The following is a 22,165-nucleotide window of genomic DNA, read 5'->3' on the forward strand; positions in this document are numbered from 1 at the left end:
TACTTCATTAGTCGTTTGAAGAGGTTTGGTATGTCAACCAATACATTTAAAATCTTCTATAGTTGTACCGTGGAGACCATTCCGACAGGCTGCATCACTGTCTGGTATGTGTGTTTGGGGGGGGGGGGTGGCGGAGGGGCGAGGTTTTGCTACAGCACTGGACGGAAAGAAGTTGCAGAGGGTTTTTGAATTTAGTCCGCTCCATCTTGGGTACGAGCCTACAAAGTACCCAGGAGATCTTCGAGGAGCGCAGTGTCAGAAAGGTAGCGTCCACTATCAAGGACCTCCAGCACCTAAAGCATGTCATGTTCTCAATGTTACCATCAGATATGAGGTTCAGAAGCCTGAAGGCACACACTCAGCGATTCAGGAACGGCTTCTTCACCTCTGTCGTCCGATTTCTAAATGCACATTGATCCCGTGAACACTACTTCACTTTTTGAAATACATAGTATTTGTTTTATTTTTAACCCAATTTTAAGCTGTTCGATATACGTATATTTTCATTGATTTACTTCTTTATAATTATTTTATTTTCTTCTTCTATATTATGTATTACTTTGAACTGCTGCTGCTCAGTTACAAAATTTCAGGACACCTACCGGCGATAACATTCTTTTTCTGAATTCCGATACTGATCTCTTTAAAACCTCTAATGTTCTCGTTTCTACCACCATACGATGCAGTGCACTCCAAGCATCGACCATTCTGATGTAAAAGCTTGACTTGTCATCTCCCCAGAATCTATCTCCTCTCATCTTCAATGCATGGCATCTTGTATCAGTTATTTCAACCCTGGGAAACTGACACTCCCTTTCGACTCTATCTCTTCCGCTCATAATATTCTAAAACTCTACTAGATCTCCTCTCAGCTCCCGGCGCTCCAGAGAAAACAAACCATGTTAATCCAACCTTTCGTAAACGCACATACCCACTAAGCCAGGCACCATTCAGGTAAACCGCCTCTTCAACCTCATCAAGACCTCAACATCCTCCTGCAGTAATTGTAATGGCACATCTGCAGAATTGTAAGCAATACTCCTAAGTAGCCTCATCACAATCTTATAAATTTGCAACATAACCTCTTCACTTTTGAACTTAATGCTTCGACCGATAAGAGCAAGTTTTATCTCATAAAAAGAAGTTTGATCGATCAATCATCTTATCGATCTTCGCTTTCAGCCCAAGCGGGTATAACTTGAGGACCAAAAGCTCATTATCAAATTATACAAATCTTCTTCTAATTCGGGTGGAAATGAAACGAAGAAAGAAACGAAAGGCAGCAGGATCATCAACCCACATATCTCACACCGCACACAAAAATAACACAACAACGGAGCTGGTACACCCCGCACCACCCGACCCCGCACGAAAAAAAACACAAACAAAATGGAATAGGCACATCGACCCCTAATTCCCCTCGCTGTGCACAGAAAAGGAGGAAGATCAGGCGAGAAACGCAAAACACAGAAAATGTACAAGTACAAGACTAAAAAAAAAGTTCCAGTGCCTATCAAATGTATTCACCCCCTTGGAAGTTTTAATTTTTATTGTTTAATAACATTGAATTCAACATGTTTTCTTTAAACCGATCAACAAAAAACACCCTTCTGTGTCAATGAGAAAACAAATGTCGACTAAGTGTTCGGAATTAATTATATTGAAAGAAGACGGGGAATCAAAAAGAAAGCTGGTTTAGGCAGCACAAAGAACGCACAAACACAGCTAGAAAAATGCGAGTACCTAAAGTTCCAGTCGATTTGTTATATGAGATTATAAGAAATAGCAACAAATGGAAGTATACTAGCACTGATAACATTCATTGGTATTGGTATGAATCTTCATATTTCCTTCATAGTGGATTAATATATGTCACCAATTTTCTTTCAAATTTGAAAGAATGCCCGAATGTTTGCAGAAAAATGTATAAATATAGAAAGTCTACAACACATTACAGGCTATTCGTCTCGGTGTTGTGCCAAGCATGGAAACTACTCTAGAAGCTGCAAGAAATTCCCAACCGCATAGCCCTCTATTTATCTAAACTCAATTTACTTGTCTAAGAGGCTCTTCAAAAATCTTGTTGTATCCGCCTCTACCACCTTCGCTGGCAGTGTATTCCACACAGCCAGTACTCTGTGAAAACACATCACTGATGTCCCCATTGTACCTAATTCCAAGCACCTCAAAATTATTACTGCCCTTGTTAGCCATTTCAATCCTGGGGGAAAGCCTCTGGCTATCCACACGATCAATACCTCTCATCATCGTATACACATATATCAGGTCACCACCCATCCTCCATCGATCCAAGGAGGAAGTCCAAGTTCGCTCAACATAAGACATGTTCTCCAATCCAGGTATCATCCTTGTAAATCTCCTAATGCAAAAGCCTAAAGAGAAACCACAAATCATTCATCAAAATACCGTCCTGTCACAAACGATGTATAGAATTGTAACAACATGCATTTCGCAACTAATCACCCCTCGCTTAGATAACTACAATATACTCACAAAACGATGAGATGCGGTAAGAGTATGCAAGGACATAAAGAACAACCAATATTAGAGCGGCTCGCTGTAGCTCTCGCACATTTTTAGACGTGATTCTCCAGCCGTTACGCCATGTCAACTGATGTCTCCACTTTATTCCATTCAATGATCGGCCTCTTTTGGCCATGGGCATTTGGTAATTTATGACACAGTGTTTTCTCAGCGTCAGTAATGTGGTAGATATTGTTTCAAGGTCATAAACAGAAACATAGACCAGTAGAATTCGTCCAGTGAAACAGACACCATAGAAAGCGAGATAAGTGAACAATCACTCTCGAGCCTTCGTCAAGAGTGTACGTGTGGCAATAGTCAAAATTAAGATTGCGGGACGTGATAAGATAAACTAGACTGTGGTGCTTGTGGAGCGTGAAATACTGGCTGTGATTTAGGGTTTTATCATACCAGGGTGAGAAAGGGACATGGGCATAACCATAAAAAGGAGAGGGCAGTTCAGCCGGTGCAAAACCAAAGAAACATTACGCAGTACTTTCCCAGTCGTGGCAGGCCACTCAGTGTGAGGACGAAATGCCGTTTCTTCCATTTATGCTCTTCTTCACCATGGCAGTGGAGAAGGTCGCCGACAGAGACTAAGGTCCTGATGTCAGTGGATTCAGCATGAAACAGGAACACGGGACTAACCGCGTGGACAAGTATTCTGCAGACTGAGCAGCCAAACTGAGTGTTTTTATTGTTATAATGTTTCTCGTTGTGATCAATGAAAGTTATCAGTAGCCTCGGCCGGCGAACGTGCAATTACATCGTTGCGTCATTGCATTACGTCAGAATGAAGCGAAGAAAGTCAGCACATTACGCGAACATACGCTAAAACTTACACTTACAATAAACCTGTCCATCGTATTACATGCAACTGATACAGAAAAATTTTTACAAATCTGAACACGTACCTCCTAATACTTTTTAATCTTACGTGTGAAACATCTCTTCCTCCCCCGCATCAAATGGAGAATGACAGATTATCCGCTGATATCTGGAATGTTCTAGGTTCGGACCTTCCTGGTGAAACCCCTCTGCATCGGACCCATTGCATTCACAGCAGGAACATTAAGATCTCTAATCAGACAAATATACTCACAGATTAGTTTGTGTTGCTTGGATTTCCATCATCTGCAGATTTTCTCTTGTTTGTGAAATATTACATATTATTATGTCATGACCTTTCCGGTCAGGGAATGTGTTCAACACTACATTATCAACCGGCATCTGAAAAAGTTATTGATGTTTGAACATCCATGTTCTTCTCCTTCCCCTTGTAATCCTTGTCTGCCCTTCTCTGACCGTCAGACAAACTGATCAATTTCATCGCATATCTGACGTATGGCTTATGTCTTCAACCAGCATCTCGACACGGTGAAAGGCTCTCCTTATGTATTGTTCAGTTCAGACCATTCAACCCATCGAGTGTGGAAAACGACAGGAAAAATGAACAGGATATATATTGTTGTGTTGTATTTACAGCGAAAGGACGGTTAAGATTGTCAAATAAGTAAATACGAATATCTACCTCACTGTTAACAACGCTACAAATTTCCAGCATCTGCGAAACAATTTTCACTGTTGATACAATTGCAATGAATGTAGATGTTCTGTCGGTTTAGGTATTTGCACCAATTCGAGAGACATGTATAGTGATTAAATTGTTTTGTTTCAAACTGGTGTGAACTTTGGTGGCAGCTGATTTACTATGCGAGAAACTGCATCAGTATGTAGCGCATTCAAAGTTCTGGAGGGCCTGGAGGTCAGGCAAAATGGAACTGAATAAACTGTCGGCATTTCGGGTCGCGGCTTTCAACAGGACTGGACATGAAAGGGGAAGAGGCCCGAATACGAAGTTTGTGGGGGCGGGGGGAGCGGAGAACATGCTTGAATATGACTGCTAGAGACAGCTGGATTGAGTAGAGGAACGAAATGAATAGCCTGGGTTGATAAGTGGAAAATGCAAAGGGCTGGAGAAGAAAAAGTTCGATAGGAGAGAGGATAATGGGAGAAAGGGGAGGAGGGGCAGCAAAGGGAGGTGATAGGCAGGTAAAAAGAAGAGTATAAGGCCATGGGTAAATGAGAGGGAAAGGAGAGAAGGGCAATACCGGAAGATAGAGATATCCGTTTCGTGCCATAATATTGGATGTTACCAGGACGGTGCATATGATCTTACATCTCCAACACAACAGAAGGAATGAGCCGGGGAGAGAGAGAGACTGATTAATGATAAAAACGAAGGCAAAGTAAAACGATAGGAAAATAGAGAAAGACAGCGATGGGGATAGACACTGTGGGGGAAGAAAGAGAGAGAAGGTGGAAGAGAGGAGAGACTGGGTGAGAGAAAGAGGTATATAAAAGGACGGGGGACAGTACGCGGGGGAGGCAGGATCGGGGACGAGAGACTACGAAGGAAGAAACTGCAAAGGAAAAGAGACTTGATTGAGAGAAGATCTGTGGGTTAGAGATGGCGAATTGACTGGAGAACCTGGAGGAGAAAGACTTTGGAGAGAGAGGTGGTGTAGAGAGTGGCGGAGAGGAAAACTAGGGGAGATATAGACTAGGAGGGGAGAGAGAGATTGGGAAGATATAGAGAGACAGACTTGAGAGAGAATGGAGGGAAAGATAGAATGGGAAGAGAGACTCGAGAAAGAGAGACTTGGAAAAACTGACTGCGTGAGAAAGATTCGTGGAGAACAAAGCGAGAGCAGGATGGGGAAGGGAGACTGCGATGACAGAGAGACTGTGGCAGACAGAGCACGGGATATGAGACAGACTGGGAGAAGAGAGAGAGAGAGAGAGAGAGAGAGAGAGAGAGAGAGAGAGAGAGAGAGAGAGAGAGAGAGAGAGAGAGAGAGAGAGAGAGAGAGAGAGAGAGAGAGAGGGACTGACAAACAGACGGATTGATGCTGGCACTGTCTGCACGGGCCGCTCCACACAGCCGTCTGACTTTTAGCTCTCCTTCACTGACTCAGTTTCCTTCTCCTGCGTGAGATGGGAGAATGCGGAGGGAGCTTCACTATATATCTAATTGTGGGAGTGTGTGATGGTGCTGGTGCGATGTTGTGAGGCAGCTTCACTGTGTCTGGCACCGGTATTGTGAGATGGGAACTGTAGAAACAGCTTCACTGTGTCTGACCCCAGGACTGTGTGATGGGATATTGTGCCAGGAGCTAAATTACAGCGTATAAGCCTATACCGTGTGCTTTCAATTTGTACACTAATCTCCTGTGTGGGACCTTGTTAAAAATATTTTGAAAATCCAATTATACCACATCCACAGGTTCTCCCCATCCACTCTACTGGTACCATGAGCTCCCTGCCGGTTGCCTCCATACGCTCCAGTATTTGTTTTTTTTTTAAATTGTGTCTTCCTGCGCGAGAACCAACAGCTGTCCGCTGTTTAGCAGTTTCCTTTCAAGTTTGTGTAGACTGTAACTGGACAAATGCACTCCAGTCTTTCACGGCGAAATTCGACACAAAACATTTCGCTTGTTTTCTGTAGATGTGTCCTGCACAGGTCCAGTAGGAGGATTCGCCCAAACACCCATTTTAAAGTGGACGGAGGCATTTTCAAAAACGCCTAGTGCGGACGCGAAACCGTTTTTACGCTAAAACGGCGTTTTCAAAATTATCCGGTCTAGTCTGGACGTAGCCTAAGTCATTAGATATATTTAAAGAGGGGCTTTTGTTCCAAGTGATCTGTTTTTACAGATTCCTTCTTAATAATTTACTCTGACGTCTGCAGCTACTGGAGTTTGCATAGAAACATTATATGTTTTGATCCTGTCTGACACCACATTTTAATCTGACACCACATTTTATTTGCAACAGGAAACACACAGAGATCAAAGAGCTGTTTACTTCACTCATGCAAATTTAATCCTTTTAATCTGACAGAACATTTGCAGCAGGAAACACACAGATTGAGAACAAAGGGCTGTTTATTTCACTCATGCAGGTATAACGTGTTTGAAAGTCACACATGCAAATTCACCCACAGACAGAAGTGAAAGGCGTTCCTGAAATTGGGTGGGGTGTAGGTTCAGAGAAAGAGAGATAAAGAGGTGGGAAAGGATACCAAACAGTTACCGGGTCAGAATATTCAGTTTATCTGTAAAACATTCCGAATTATTCACTCTTGCTGCTGGGGACATTGCAGATCTAATCTGAACATCCCACTACTTAATTCTGGCCTGTTCTCTTCTGTGTCACAGAAGAACAGACTGAGAACATAGGGGTATTAGAAAAAACTTGAGGTGTTCAGGGAGTAATGGGGAGAATGGAGAAGTGAGAGATGAGGGAGAGATTGTCTCAGACAACACAGAGAAAGGACCTTTGACCCACTGAGACCATGCCGACCATTAAATGCCATTGTCACTGATCCCACACTAAACTCACAATATTGTCTACATTCCTCTGGATGCATTTTTCTGTGGTCGTTTCATTGCCTGATCAATGTGTGTAATTAAATCAGGACACCGTGCTCTAAAACTAGCTCCCGAGGCCTCTCCATCTCACGATGCATGAAGACAACACACTAGCAGCAAGAGGAAATTGCCCTACCCATCAAATCGAGGCTGCTACTCATTGGTCAATCTGTCCTAGTCTCACGACAATGCACAAGAATCGATAAGCCTATGGAAAGTGATGGATACAACCCAGTCCCCAGGAGAAGCCCACTTCACCTTTGAGCCCATCTACAAGGAGCGTAGACACAAGAAAGCAATATCCATTATCAAGGATCCCCGCGACCCAAACATGCTCTCTTCTCAGGGCTGCTCTTTGGCAGCAGATACAGCAGCCTGAGGTCTCACACCACCAGACCAAGGACAGTTGTTGTTACACTTCAACATCAGGCAGCTGGATCAGCGTGGATAACTTAACTCACCTCGATATTAAACAGATTCCATAACATATGGACTCACTTTCAACGACTCTTCAGCTCAGGTTTTTAGCATTATATAAGAGGGGTGAGCGATACCTTTGTGGCCTAAGGTAGAAGAAGATGAGTTACTAATTTCAAACTTTCTGCATTATCGATCAAAGTGTTGACCTGCATGTAACGAGAGCTTCTTGGACCTCCAGGTGGTCCACAACAGGGGTGATTGGTAAGTCCGTGGCCTACTGTAGAAGGAGATGTTGTACAGCTCTCCTTATATGCGCGTGCAGTTCCAACTCTATGAGTGAAAATGCAGAAAGTTTGAAGTTAACAACTCATCTCCTTCTATCGTAGGCTCTTTGCAAAATTGCACAAGCTGTGCCAAGTTAGTATGGAGCAGTGGTGGACAACAATTATGAGGTCTTGTCACAAATGTTCGAAAAGTCAGGATTCAGACTGGGCCACTCAAGGCCATCAATTTTCTGCATTTGAAGCCATGTTATGGTTGCTCCGATAGGGTCCTTTGAGTTGTTGTCTTAATAAAATACAAACTTCCTCACTAGTTTAAGCTTTATGGCAGAGGTAGCAGGTATTTAATTATACTGAATCTCTCTGTACTTAGCAGCAACCAATCCAGCTCAGTCTTCCAGTCCCTGCTCCTCAAATGCATACCCACGGGATGATGCTACCTCCACAGTTTGTCTTAGTTGTGTGCACTTTTTCATTGTTTCTATTGTATTTCTTTGTAACACTGAGTCTCTACATGAAGAAGTGGAGGGAATGAGAAAGTTCAAGTTCCTGGGTGTCAAGATCTCTGAGGACCTAACCTGGTCCCAACGTACTGATACAGTTATAAGGAAGGCAAGACAGCGACTGTACTTCATTAGGAGTTTGAAGAGATTTGATCTGTCAAAAATATACACTAAAAAACTCCAAAGATGTACGGTGGAGAGCGTTCTCACAGGCTATATCACTGTCCGGTGTGGGGGTGGGCGACGCTACTCCACAGGACTGCAAACAGTTACAGAGGGTTGTAAATTTAGTCGGCTCCATTTTGGGTACTAGCCTATAAAGTATCCAGGATTTCTTCATGTACTGTATCAGAAAGGCAGCGTCCATTATTAAGGACCTCCAAAATCGAGGGCATGCCCATTTTTCACTATTACCATCGGGTAGGTAGTGCAGAAGCCGGAAGGGACAAACTCAGCGATTCAGGAAAAGCCATCCAATTCCTAAATTGACAACAGTGACCTTCAAACTATTCCTCACTTTTTAAAGTATATTAAAAAGTGCACTGTTTTTAATCTATTCAATATATGCAAACTGTAATTGCTTACTTATTTAGTTATTATCATTATTTTTTTTCTTCTAAAATATGTATTGCATTGAACTGCTACTGCTAAGTTAACAAATTGCATGACACATGCCGGTGATAATAAACCTGACTCTGATTTTGAACCTCTGACTGCTGACCGTAAAACTGTCTCTCTTTTAATACCTATCTGGTCTGAGAATGGCTACTGGTAGCATCTCGGGGGCAGCTGCTGGACATTGTGAAAAGTGAGGGAGATCATCCAGAGTGTCATTGTTCACTTGGTACTAACAGCAGGGGGATGAGATGTTACAATGTCTGCTTTGAGAGTTGAATTGTTGGTTGAAGATCAAGGTTTCCAAGTTTATAATCTCTGTACCACACGCTCTGAGTTTAGAAATATGAGATTGGTCAGTAAGTGCTCGGCTAATGTGATAATTGAGAAGAGTGGACTTTGAATTCGAGTTTCTTTTCGAAAGATATATAGATTTTTGCTATAAATTTGAAGGGGGGGCAGGCACATTTATGATAATAAGACAGGACCTGGTGAATCATAAATATGAGATTCTGCAAATGCTGGAAATCCAGAATAACAGGGGCAAAATGCTGGCGGAACTCAACAGGTCAGGCAAGATCTGTGGAAAAGAATAAAGAGTTGACATTTCAAGCTTGAACCCGAGGGGGACCAATAACATTGTGGACAGGTTTCCTAGAGCTGTCATGCAGGGTTTGAACTTTGGCAGGGGAATGAAAACCGGAGTGACAGGGCTGAGAATGAGGCAGTTGGTATACAAGTGAATATGGTGTATGGCTAAGACTGTGAAAAAGGGTAGTCAAGTCAAGTTTATTGTCATTTAATTATGCACAGGTATACCGTCAAATGAGACAACATTTCTCTGTAAAGCACTGTAGTGCACACAATAACTTCGGAAAGTGAGAGTAAGATCTGCAAATGAATTGTGCATAAATACACCAAGTAAAGTGGATAAATTAAAGATTGTCGGCTACAGAACCAATGCACCAATGACACTTTGAATATGATCTTGTAGTGAGTTCAGAAGCAGAGTGGCCTGAGGGAAGGTACTGTTTCCCATCCTGATGTTTTCGTCTTAATGCATCACAGTCTCCTGTTTGGTGATAGGAAGTCAGTCAAAGAGGATGCTGGATATATGGGTGGCCCACTGAGAGCTGTGTCTTCATGGCGCTCCTGATAAATGTCAATGATAGAAGACCCCTATGATAATCTCTGTTATTCTCACAGTCATTTGTAGGGACTTCAGATCCCATGCTCTGCTGCTAGAAAGAGATACAAGTTGTCAGGGATCCTGTAAAACTCAGTTAACATAGAGGGGTGCGGGCTCACTTATCTGAATCTCCTTATAGAAAGTGGCAGTGCTGATGAAATTTACAGCTATGATGTTATGGTCATCGCTGAGATGTAGTTGAAAGAAGATTGTAGTTAGGAGATTAACATGCAAGGATACACATCGTATCGAATGGACAAGAGGTAAGAAGAGAGGGACAGTTGAAATAGGTTGGGGAAGATGTAGAATCCTTTTGAGCAATGTTAGGAAACTGCAAATGTAAAAAAGAGACCTGGATGAGAGTTGTGTAAAGGCCTCTGAACTTGAGCTACGATGTGTGCTACAAATTACACAGGATATAGAAAGGACATGTCAAAAACGGCCATGTATTTCAATTTGCAGGTAGATTGGGAAAATTATGTTAGCAATGGACCCCAACGAAGAAATTTGTAGAATGCCTTCTAGATTGCATCTTTTCAAGCATGTTGTGGTTAAGCCCACTTGGGTGAAGGCAAGTCAGGATTTGGTGTTGTGTAATCAGGCAGTGATCATAACTTACCTTGCAGTTTGAGAGGGAGAAGCTGAAAATTGATGCGTCAGTATTGCAGTAGAGTACAGGTAACTACAGAGACATGAGAGAGAACGTGCCCAGAGTTGAATGGAAGGTGTCGTTCGCATGGATGACGTCAGAGCAGCAATGGATGGAGTTTCTGGGATTAATTCACAAAGCGCAGTATGGATACATATCAAAGATGGTGAAATATTTTAAAGGGAGGATGAGATCTCTGAGGCTGAAAATACGTAGTCAAAGACAGCACAAAAACAAACGAGAGGGCTCATAATAAAGCAATAATCAGTGGGAAGCTAGAAGATTTTAAAGCCAAGTTATGAAATAAAAGCCAATAAGGATAAAATATTGAATATGAAGTTTAATTAGTCAATAATATACAAGAGGATACCATGAGTTTTCTCAGACTTACAAAGAGTAAAGGACAGGCAGGAGTGAAATGTGGCACTGGTGAGGTAGTAATGTGGAATAAAGAAAAACAGACAAAATTAAGAAATATTTTGTGTTCGTCTTCACCACGAAGGACACCATCAGAATACCAGAATTTCATGTGTTAGGGAACAGAAGTCAGTGTAGGTGGTCTTACTAAGAGGAGCGTGCTTGGGTATCATCTTGGGCGGTATGAAAGTAGATAGGTGATTTGGATCAGATGGACGAACCCCCAGTGATATGAAAGAGGTACCTGAAATGAACATAGAGGCATTAGTGATGAACTTTCAACAACCATGATGGCTTCAGAGGAATGGAAATTTGCAAACGTCACTCCATACTTGAAGAAGTGAGGGAGGGAAAAGATAGGAAATTATGCACAAATTAGCCTGACTTCAGCGGTTCGGAAGATGTCCATTGTTAGGGTAGTTGGAGGCACATGATAAAATAAGTCATAATCAGAATGGTTTCCTTCAATTATAATCTGGTCTGCCGAATCATCTGGAAAGTTTTGAGTAAATGATAGGTAGTGGAAACAAAGTAGGGTCAGTTGATGTTGTTTACTTGGATTTTCAGAAGGCCTTTGACAAGGTGACTCACAGGAAACTGCTTACCAAGAGCCCATGGATTTACAGGAAAGCCATCCGCATGATTGGAAGGGCGGCCAACATGAAGCTGAAGTTGTGAATAAAGGAGCCCTTTCCTAACTGGCTGCCTGTGACAAGTTTCCTTTCACAGTAGTCGGTGTTGAGATCATTTCTTTTCACATTCTGCTCTCAATGATCTGCTGACAGAATTATGGCCAAGTTTATGGACAATACAAAGATAGGTAGAGGGGAGTTAGTGTTGGTAGGTAGGGTGACTGCAGAGGACTTGTATAGATCAGGAGAGTACGCAAAGTATGGCTGATAGAATACAGTGTAGGGAGTTATGTAATCATGTACTTTGTGTTACGTGAGCAAGGGTTTCGTTTACTGTGGGTGTCATTTTAAAATCACCAGAATGATGTAGGACTATGATTTCAGTATAACAAGCTGCAATGGACCGCTGGAATTTTCAGCAGTGTAAAGAGAGAGATAATCTTTGGACTGAAATGCTGCTGGCAGTAGTTTGCTACGATATGGGTAAAATCTGCTAGTTCCCCATGCCCAAAAGTGTAGGTTGATTAACGGCACACTGTGTACATTGAACGTGTTACTGTCACTTCGAATAATTCGTATGTGGATTTTCATTGGCGTATCCCATGGAAAACACTTTTGTTAACCTTTACCTGGATTCGGGTGTTATGTGGTAACCACTAGTGTTGAAGGGATATTCTGTGACGGTCACATTTGGGAAATTTCTACGTGGATTTTGGAAAGACTCAACGGATAAGCTGTTATTTCGTTTACACAGCGTGGAACCTGGGGAATCTTTCGTAATCACCTCCTCTCTACATTTTAACGTGGATTTACAAATCTCCGCCGTAATTTATTCCATGGATTACTGGACCTTTCTAGTTTGTCATCTTAAGACTTTAAGAACTGTTCCTGAACTTAATAGATTAGGAGCCACACACACGCATAACACTGTTAACTTCTGTCGATTTTGTTTAATTTTTTTTTATATTGAGCAGATACTAATAAAGGTAGTGGTTTTAACATTAAAATATGGCTCAATTTGTGTTCTATTGCTGCTGGTATGTAATATTTGGTAGAAGGATTAAAGGTTTAGACTATTTTCTAAACGCAGAAAAAAATACAGAAATCATACGTAAAAAAATGACCTAGGAGTCCTTATGCAGGATTTCCTAAAGGCTAACCTGCAAATTGAGTTGGTGAGAAGTAAGGCAAACGCCACTGGATGTAAACAGACTGAGAACAGAGGGGAGCCACGTCACAGACATCGGTGATATCTGATGAAAGGTCTCAGGTTGAAACACAAAGTGATGTGACGCTTTTTGGGTGGGATGGGGAGGGTAAGAAAAAGAAACACAGTTGAAGTGACAGTGGAAGGGAGAGTCTTACAACAAAAACAGGCCCTTTAGCTCACTGAGTATATGCCAAACATCGACACCATTGATATTGATCCTAATCTGATCCCAAATTATTGTCTCCACATTTTCCCAGAGGGATTTTTCTATATTCATTTAATCTGGTGATCACTGTGGTGAATGAAACCAGAATGAATCTTTGTCTGGAGTCACCTCCTGAGGCCCCTCTGCTCATTATGCAAGAGGACAACAGACTGTGGGCAGGGCATTCCCGGACCATCGAGCCTAGGCTGCTACTCAATGGTTCATCTGTCCCAATCCCACACCAATTCCCAAACCTAGAGAAGGTGCTGGATACAACACTGTCTATGACAGGAAAAGCATTCGCACCACTGAGAACATCTACAAGGAGCATTAATTCAATAAAACAGCATCCTTCAGCAAGGACCCAAGCATTCAGACCATGATCTCTTGCTGCTGCCATTGAGCAGGAGGTAAAGGAACCTTGGGTTTCATAGCATCACATCAAGGAAAGGTATTACCCTTCAACCATCAGGAAGCTGAACCAGCATGGATAACTTCATTCAGCTCAGTACTAAACTGATTTCACAACCTATGGACTCACTTTCAAGGACCTTACAGCTTATGTTCTCAGAATTATACGGAAATTATACGTATTATAACAGAAATTATATTTCTGCTTCTACCTACAGTGCCTTGTAAAAGTAATCAGCCCCAACCTATGGTTCACCTACATATTACAGCATGGATTTAGATCAAATCAAATGGCATGCATCTTTTTTCACAGTAATACTAAAAACAAAAGAGGGATATTTTAAGGCATGAAAAACTAAAATTCTAAAATTGAAATGTCAGCAGTGCAGAAGTGTTCATCCCCTTTTGTTCATTGTTTAGTTGTCCTATGTCTCACGTCGATTAGAGCCAGCAGTCTTTCCGGATAATTCTGAGAACAGCTACTGGCAACATCTCATTGAATGGAAAGAGAGATCAGTCAGAGAACACCTTAGTAATAATGACAGAGGGATGAGATGTCACAATGTTTGCTTTGGCAGTTGGTTGATGGTTGAAAAGCCGGATTTATAAATTTATTATTTTTTTTGCAGCATGTTCTGAGTTTAGAAATATGAGGGGTGATTGATAAGTTCGTGGCCTAAGTTAGAAGGAGATGAGTTAAACAGCTCTCTTTACGTGCACGTGCAGTTCAACTCTTCGAGTGATTATGTAGCAAGTTTGAAATTAATAACATTTCCTTCTAATTTAAGCCACGAACATCAATCACCCCTGAGGAGTTATTAAATTCAAACTTTCTACAAAATCACTCAAAGAGTTGACGTGCATCTGCATGTAACGAGAGCTGTATAACTCATTTTCTTCTACCTTAGGCCACAAACCGATCAACCCCCCATGGTGTGGGCACCTTCTGGAGGTCCAGGATCCATATCCTCGATGACCACTGGACTAAGTTTGTAAATGTAGGAGGGGACTATGTTGAAAAATAAATGTGCCAGGTTTTCTAAAATTGATTCCTTCTTCCTTATGCCACAAACTTATCAATCACCCCTCGTATGAGGATTGGTCAATAAATGTGTGAATATAGGGATGGTTCAGAAGAGTAGATTTTCAATTCAAGGTGCTTTAGAGAAAATATTTAGATTCAAGTTTTAAACTTGGAGGGATTGGGCAGCCAATTTTAAGGTAATAAGACATGAACTGAGATGAACATGAGATTCTGAACATGCTGGAAATCCGGAGTAATGCATGCAAAATGCTGGAGAACCCAGCAGGTCAGGCAGCATCTATGGAAATGAATAAGCAATTGACAGCTGAAACCCTTCTTTAGGACTGCCAAACATAGTTTAGGAGAATCCAGTTCAGGAAATACCACATCTGCACAGTGGAAAGCAGTCAAAGGGAAGCGGGTTACACATGAATCCAGAGGAGGATCAATATCTATGTGGGCTGGTTTACTAGAGCTGCTGTGGAACCTTTCAACTAATTTGACAGGGGAATAGAAACTGCAGTGATATGGTTGAAGATGGGGCAGGTAGTATACTGTACAAGTAGATACAGTGTATGGTTGAGACGTTGAAGAAGGCTAGTTAAGTCCAGTTATAAGTTTATTGTTATATAATTCTATAAGTGTATGCTGTAAAAAGAGACAAAGTTTCTCCGAACCAAGGTATAAAGCACAGTAGAAAAATAGTCACACAGAATAACATAGGAAAGTAAGAATAAAATCTACAAATGAATTACCCATAATTAAAGTGCATGAATTAAACTTTGTAAGGTACAGAACTAAATAACTAATAGTTCAAACGAATGGACTTTCAGGGTGCATTCAGCTTTTCAATTTGAAGGGGTGGTGCAGTCAATTTAACTATAGTACCACAGGACCTGGCAAATCATAAACATGAGATCCTGCAGATGCTGGAAATCCAGAGTAACACATGGAAAATGCTGGAGGAACTCAACAGGTCAGGCAACATCTTTGGAAAGAATAAGCAGTTAACATTTCAGACCTGTACCCACAGGGAACAAAATTCTTTGTGGGCAGGTTTGCTAGAGCTGTTGTGGTGGGTTTGAATTACTTTGGCAGGGAAATGAAAAACTGGAGTGATAAGGCAGAGGACAGAGCAGTTTGAATACAAGTAGATGCAGTGTATGGCTGAGATGGTGATAAAGGTTTGTCAAGTCAAGTTTGTCATTGAAATATGTACATATATACCATTAAAAGGAGACAACATTCCTCTGGGCCAGGGTGTAAAGCACAGTCATGCACATGACACACAATAAATTAGGAAAGTAAGAATAAAATCTGCAAATGAATTATGTATAATTACACAAAGTAAAATGGATAAATGAAAGATTGCTGGCTGCATAATTAATAAACCAGTTACACTTTAAATATAATACGGCAGTGAGTTCGTCCACCTAATGTCCTGAGGGAAGAAACTGTCTGCCACCCTGACCATTCTTGTCTTAATGCATCGGAGTCTCCTGCCTGATGGTAGAAAGTCTGTCAAAGAGGATGTTGGATGGATGGATGGTATTTTTAATAATACTAAGGGCCGCATGTATACTGCGGTCCAGATATATGTTCCCTATGGTTAGTGAGGAGACGGCTATGACCCCATTCTCACAGTCCTCCCCACAAGCTTCTGGCCCTCCTTTGGAAATGGAGGTACAGCTGTGCCTTTTTATTCCGGGAGGTGATATTGAGGAACCAGAGTGAGTTTGCCTCTCATATGAGCATGCATTCACATCTTTTGCTACTGGCGCACAAAGGAACTGCACGAATAATTTTATTTGGGATGGAGTTTAGGACCTGGTGGGGGCTGGGAGGGGATTGGTGGTGGGTGGTTTCCTCCTACAACTGCGGTTTAGTCCTTGTTCAGGAGCAAGACTGTTTGAATATCAATTTATGGAGTTTGAAATTAACACAAATTCAGAATTATCAATCCATTAACAGAATCCACGAATGGAACAGAAATACTATGAATTCACCAGCAGCCACGGGTGGCAATTACTAAATTCCCTGAATCTCTCGGGTACAAAAGTCGATCGTTATAAAGGTAATTCTTTCTACACTTCCTTAGTGCTCCAGCAAGAAAAGATGTGTACACGCCAAGCACCTTAGAGTGATCAGTACCCAATCATTTCTCTGGTCTTATGTACGTTCAGTCTTAGCTGGTTGTTCTCACACCAGTCCGCCACCAGCTCCACTTCATCTCTATACTCGGACTCTTCATTATTGCTGATGAGGACACACCACTATTGTGTCATCCACAAACTGGATGACATGGTTTGAGCTGGATCCTGCGACACAGAAGTGCATCAGCAGGAGCCTGCGAACACAGCCCTGGGGAGCGTCAGTGCTCAGAGTAATTTGACTAGAGATGTTGCCACCCACACAGAATAACTGTGGTCTGTCTGTTAAGAATCCAGGATCCAGTTACAGATGGGGGTGTTGAGACCCAGTGAGGACAGTTTTCAGCCAGATATAGTATCCACTCCCTGCTGTGTCTTTCTCACCAGCACTCTGTTCTGTGCATGACACTGAACATAAAAAACAATCAGGCTATTGGGGAGTGAGTCATCCTGGTCACTGACGCACAGGGTAGACTTGTCTGTAATCTGAATTGCCTGCCACTTGAGCTTCTTTCCTTTGGTATCACAGAAGGGGTTCTATATTCTCTGAGAATGCTCCCATTTTACCTTCCTGATGGAGTGGAAAGTACAGTTTTCATTTCTCCGAAAGCTGTTATGCCTCCCCACCCCCAATCTAAATGTAGCAACATGATCCCCCAGCCATGCAAGATGGGGCCAATGCACAATGACTCCTCAGTTGACATCTTCCAGATAGCTCACAAAAATGTTCTTTTTAAAACTTCCGTTACATCAGTTTTTCCCCATAAATATGTTTCTGGGGTTGTTAGAGCCTGTAATTTACAGCTCGGAAACTGGTTGAGTGATGCAACACTTTTCTCTCTCTGAGAAGATTCCAGGAAGCGAGTGCGTGCTCGGAAAAAATCTTTGAGATGGGTTGATGTTCCGCTCCATTTTGCCAGTTAAAGATCCATTATTCACCAATTAAAGCATCGACGATTGAGATAATGGCAAATGTGGAAGATGAGCAAGAGTTTAGCACTGACGGCCTTTGTTTTGTTCTCTAACAGAGAAGGAATCTGTGAGCAGCCTATCGCCAAGTAGCTCGCTATGGCAGGTGGGTAGGCCTCCCTTGTGTTAGTTTCCCTCTCTTTCAATGAATGTTGATGATATCATAGGATTATGGATTTGGCTTCTTTTGACGTATGGTTTTTATATTCTTTGTTTTTTAACATCTGGTCCTTTTCCATTTTGTGTGGAGGGTATTGGGGGATAACGTTTGTTTGTGTTCTGTTAACTTTTTTTAGTGGAGAGGAGGGGTTGTATCTTGGGGCTCGATTATATGTGTTTTGGGGCTTGAGGATCGGGATGCTGTTCTTTTTTGTATGGGGGATGGTGTTTCTTTTTGAATTGCTTACATGTTCTTTGTTTTTTTTAGCTATCTGGAGAAGGCAAATTTCAAAGTTTCAGACATGCTTTGGTAATGAATGAACCTTTCAAAAGGGAAGGAGAGTGCATAAAAGACAAGAATATTAGGAAGGGGTTTAAATTTTAAATTTAAAATGATGGTAACATTGGAGCAAAATTGAAAAGGGTGATGAATACAGCGCTGAAAGTGTTATTTTTGAGTGCTCACACTGAATGAATAATGTCAACAATCTTGAGGCACAGTTAGAAATTGGTAGGTATGACGTTGTGGGCATCACTGAGTTGTGGTTGAAAGAAGATCATAGTTGGGAGCTTAACATGCAAGGATAGACATTGTATTGAATGGGCAAGAGGCTGATGTGGAAATTAATTTTTGAGAGAAAGTTGGCATAGGACTGGGAAGATGTGGAATCCTTGTGCATAGTATTAAGAAACTGCAAGGGTAAAAAGACCCTGATGGGAGTTGTATACAAGACTTGGTAGTTAGGATGTGGACTACTAATTACAACAGGAGATAGAAAGTACATGTGAAAAGGCTAATGTAATGATAGCCATGCGGTGGTGGTGGTGGGGGGGGGGGGATGTGTTAAATTTGCAGTTAGATTGGTAAAATAGGCATGGTGCAGGATCCCAAAGGAAGGAATTTGTACAATGTCTAAACAGATGGCTTTTTAAAGCAGCTTGTGTTTGAGCCAAGGGAAACGACATCTGGATTTGGTGTTGAATGATTATAATATGATAGAATTCACACTGCAGTTTGAGAGAGAGAAGCTAAAGTCAGATATATCAGTATTGCAGTGAAGGGAACTACAGGGGCATGAGAGCGGACCTGGCCAAAGTTGATTGGAAGGGGACATTAGCAGGGATTATGGAGTCTCTGAGAGTAATTCAGAAGGTGCAGAACAGGTAGGTACCTCAGATGGAGAAATACTGTAAAGGAAGAATGAGTCACTTGTGGCTGAACAGGGGAAGTCAGAAAGAGCATAAAACCAAAAGAGAGGGCATACAATAAAACAATAATTTGGAATCTGGAGGATTTAAAAGAAAAGAAGTGAAGGCAATAAAGAAGCAATGAGAAAAGATGAAATGTGAAGGTGATTTACCGCATTGTATAAAAGAAGATACCAAAAGCTTTTTTGGAGATATAAAGAGTAAGATAGAGGCAGAAGTGAAAAGTGCCCTGGAGAAGCTGTTATTGGGAATAACGAAAGACTGACAAACATATTGTATTTTGAGTCTGATTTTCACTGTGAAAGACACCATCACTATGCCAGAATTTTGAGTGCTGGGGCAGAAGTGGGTGTATTTGCTATTACGAAGAAGTGGCTTAGGTAGTTCTGAAAATAGGTAAGTCCCTGGAACGAGGTGGAATACACTCCAGGGTTCTGAAAGATTTGGCTGAAATGATTTGAAGGCATTGGGAGTGACCTTCCAAAAATTAACAGATTCTGTAATGGTTGCAGAGGAAAGGAAAATTACAAATGTCATTCCACTCCTTTGGTCGGGAGGGAGGCAAAAGGCAGGAAATTATCGGCAACATAAAACACACAGATTGGGAACAAAGGTCTGTTCAGTCACGTAGGTATTGCGTGTTGAAAACCACAAATTCAAATTCACCAACAGACAGAGCTCCTGGAATAGTGTGGAGAGCCAGTACAGGGAGAGTGATAAAGATAAACAGAAATGGGGGAGGGAACTTGCGAGACACAGTCAGAGAGATGTCGTGTAGTTTGTTGGGCGGAATATTCTGTTTTTCTGCAAAACATTCCAAATTATTCACTCTTACTTCTGTGGCCATTACAGATTTAACGTGAACATTCCCCTGTTTCATTTTGCCCTATTTTGTTCTTTCCACTTAGCACAAGATACAAACAAATCGAGATCAGATGGGTTTTCACAGCATTTACCTTCCACCGAATGTTACCTGCGTCTCAGTTCGAACCATGAGATATTGGTACAGTGTGAGTTGTCTCGGGGAGGGGGTGTGGAGAATGTGGAGGGCATGAAAGTGCAAGGCAGTGAAGGTGAAGGTAGAAGGGTTAGATATTCAGAGTTATACATCACAGAAACAGGCCCTTTGGCCCACTGTGTATGTGCTGTCCATTGATACCGCTGACACTGGTTCTATTTTAATCCCACGTTATTGTCTCCACATTCCCCTAGAGGCTGTTTCCTGTCGTCATTTAATCTCCTGATCAGTGTGTGGAACGAAACCAGGACACTGTGCTCTTGAACTACCTCCTGAGACCCCTCCACCTCATTAGGTAAGAAGACAACACACGAGGAGCAAAAAGACATTCCCCTGCCCCTCAATCTTCGCCACCACTCCATTGCAGGAAAAACTGTCCCCACCACTGAGCACATCCAAATGAGCGCTGACACAAGAAAGCAGACTCCATCATGAAGGAGCTCTCTATTCAGACCATTGAGCCTGAGGTCTCACACCACCAGATCAATTTTTAGCCTTCAAACATTAGGTTGCTGAACCAGTGTGGATGAGTTCACTTACCTCAATACTAAACTGATTCCACAACCTATGGAATGACTTTCAGGGTCTCATGTTGTCAGGATTGTATATTGATCTATCTAACTAAAGTTCCTTCTAAAAGTATTCAAGCCCCAGCCCATTGTTCACAGAAAGGAATAATACATCCAGGGATTTTTGATCGATTTAGCTGAGAATTTTTGTTTGTGAATCACATACTCCTTTTTTCACATTGGTGCTGGTAAAAAAAAGACACAGAGAAAATAGTAAAGCATGCAAAATGACAAATTCAAAACCTGTAATGTCAGCAGTTCTAAACTATTTATTCCACTTTGTACTTAGTTGAACCACCTCTTGCAGCTATTACAGACAATGGTCTTCTATAAAACCACAGATTCACTCAGCTACCTGGACTATACCTCTTCCCACCCCGTCACTTGTAAAAGTGCCATCCCTTTCTCTCAATTTATCTGTCTCCGGCACATCTGTTCTCAGGATAAGGCTTTTCATTCCAGAACTAATATGATATCCTCCTTCTTCAAAGAAAGGTGTTTTCCTTCCTCCAGCATCAATGCTGATCAACCGTATCTTATCCATTTCATGCACTACTGTCCTCACCCCATGCACAATCACCGCATCAGGGATAGCATTTGTCATCCTTGCCTACGGCCCCAGTAGACTCTACATCCGATATTTAATTCTCCATAAATTCTGCCATATCCAATGGGATCCCACCACCTAGCACATATTTCCCTCCACTCCACTGTCCATAGCGATAACTTCCTATGTGACTTCATTGTCCATCCATCACTCCCTATCAATCTCCTTCCTGGCACTTGTCCTTGCAAGTGGAAACAGTACCACAGCTGCTCTACACCTCCTCCATCACTGCCAATCAGGGCTCCCGCTAAGGCACCGCTTCATCCAGGAGTCTGCTGAGGCCATCTAAAGCACCTGGTCCTTCTAGTGTGGCCTCCTGTATATTGGGTGGACTCAATGAAGATTGGAGATGCCTTCGTCGGGAAAAGCAGTTTCTCTTTCAGGCCATCCATTTCAATTCTACTTCCCATTCCCATTCTGACATGACACTCCATGGCCTCCTCTACTGCCACAATGAGGCCAGACTCAGGTAGGAGGAGCAACACCATACATACAATCTAGGTAGCCTCCAGCGTGATGGCATGAACATTGATTTCTCAAACTTCCAGAAATTGCCCTCCCCGCTTTTCCTTCCCCAGTACCCATTCCCATGTCCTCTTCTCATTTTATCTCCATACCTTCCCATTACCTCCCTCTGGTGCTAATCCCCCTTTCATTTCTTCAATTCTGTCCTCTCCCATCAGAATCTCCTTTTGCAGCCACGTAACTCTTTCACCAATCAACCTCTCAGCTCTTTACTTCACTTCTCCCCCATGCCTGATCTCAACTGCTACCTTGTATTTCTTCCTGTCTTCCCCCACCTTCTTATCCTAACCTGAAAATTTATTTCTGCAGTCCTGATGAAGGGTCTCAGCCCGAACCGTTGACTGTAGCCTCCTGGCCTGAGTTTCTCCAGCATTTTGTGTGTGTTGCTAGGATTTCCAGTATCTTCAGGTTTTCTCCTGTTTGAGA

Source organism: Hemitrygon akajei, unplaced genomic scaffold, assembly GCF_048418815.1.
Source record: "Hemitrygon akajei unplaced genomic scaffold, sHemAka1.3 Scf000182, whole genome shotgun sequence".
Lineage (NCBI taxonomy): Eukaryota > Metazoa > Chordata > Chondrichthyes > Myliobatiformes > Dasyatidae > Hemitrygon > Hemitrygon akajei.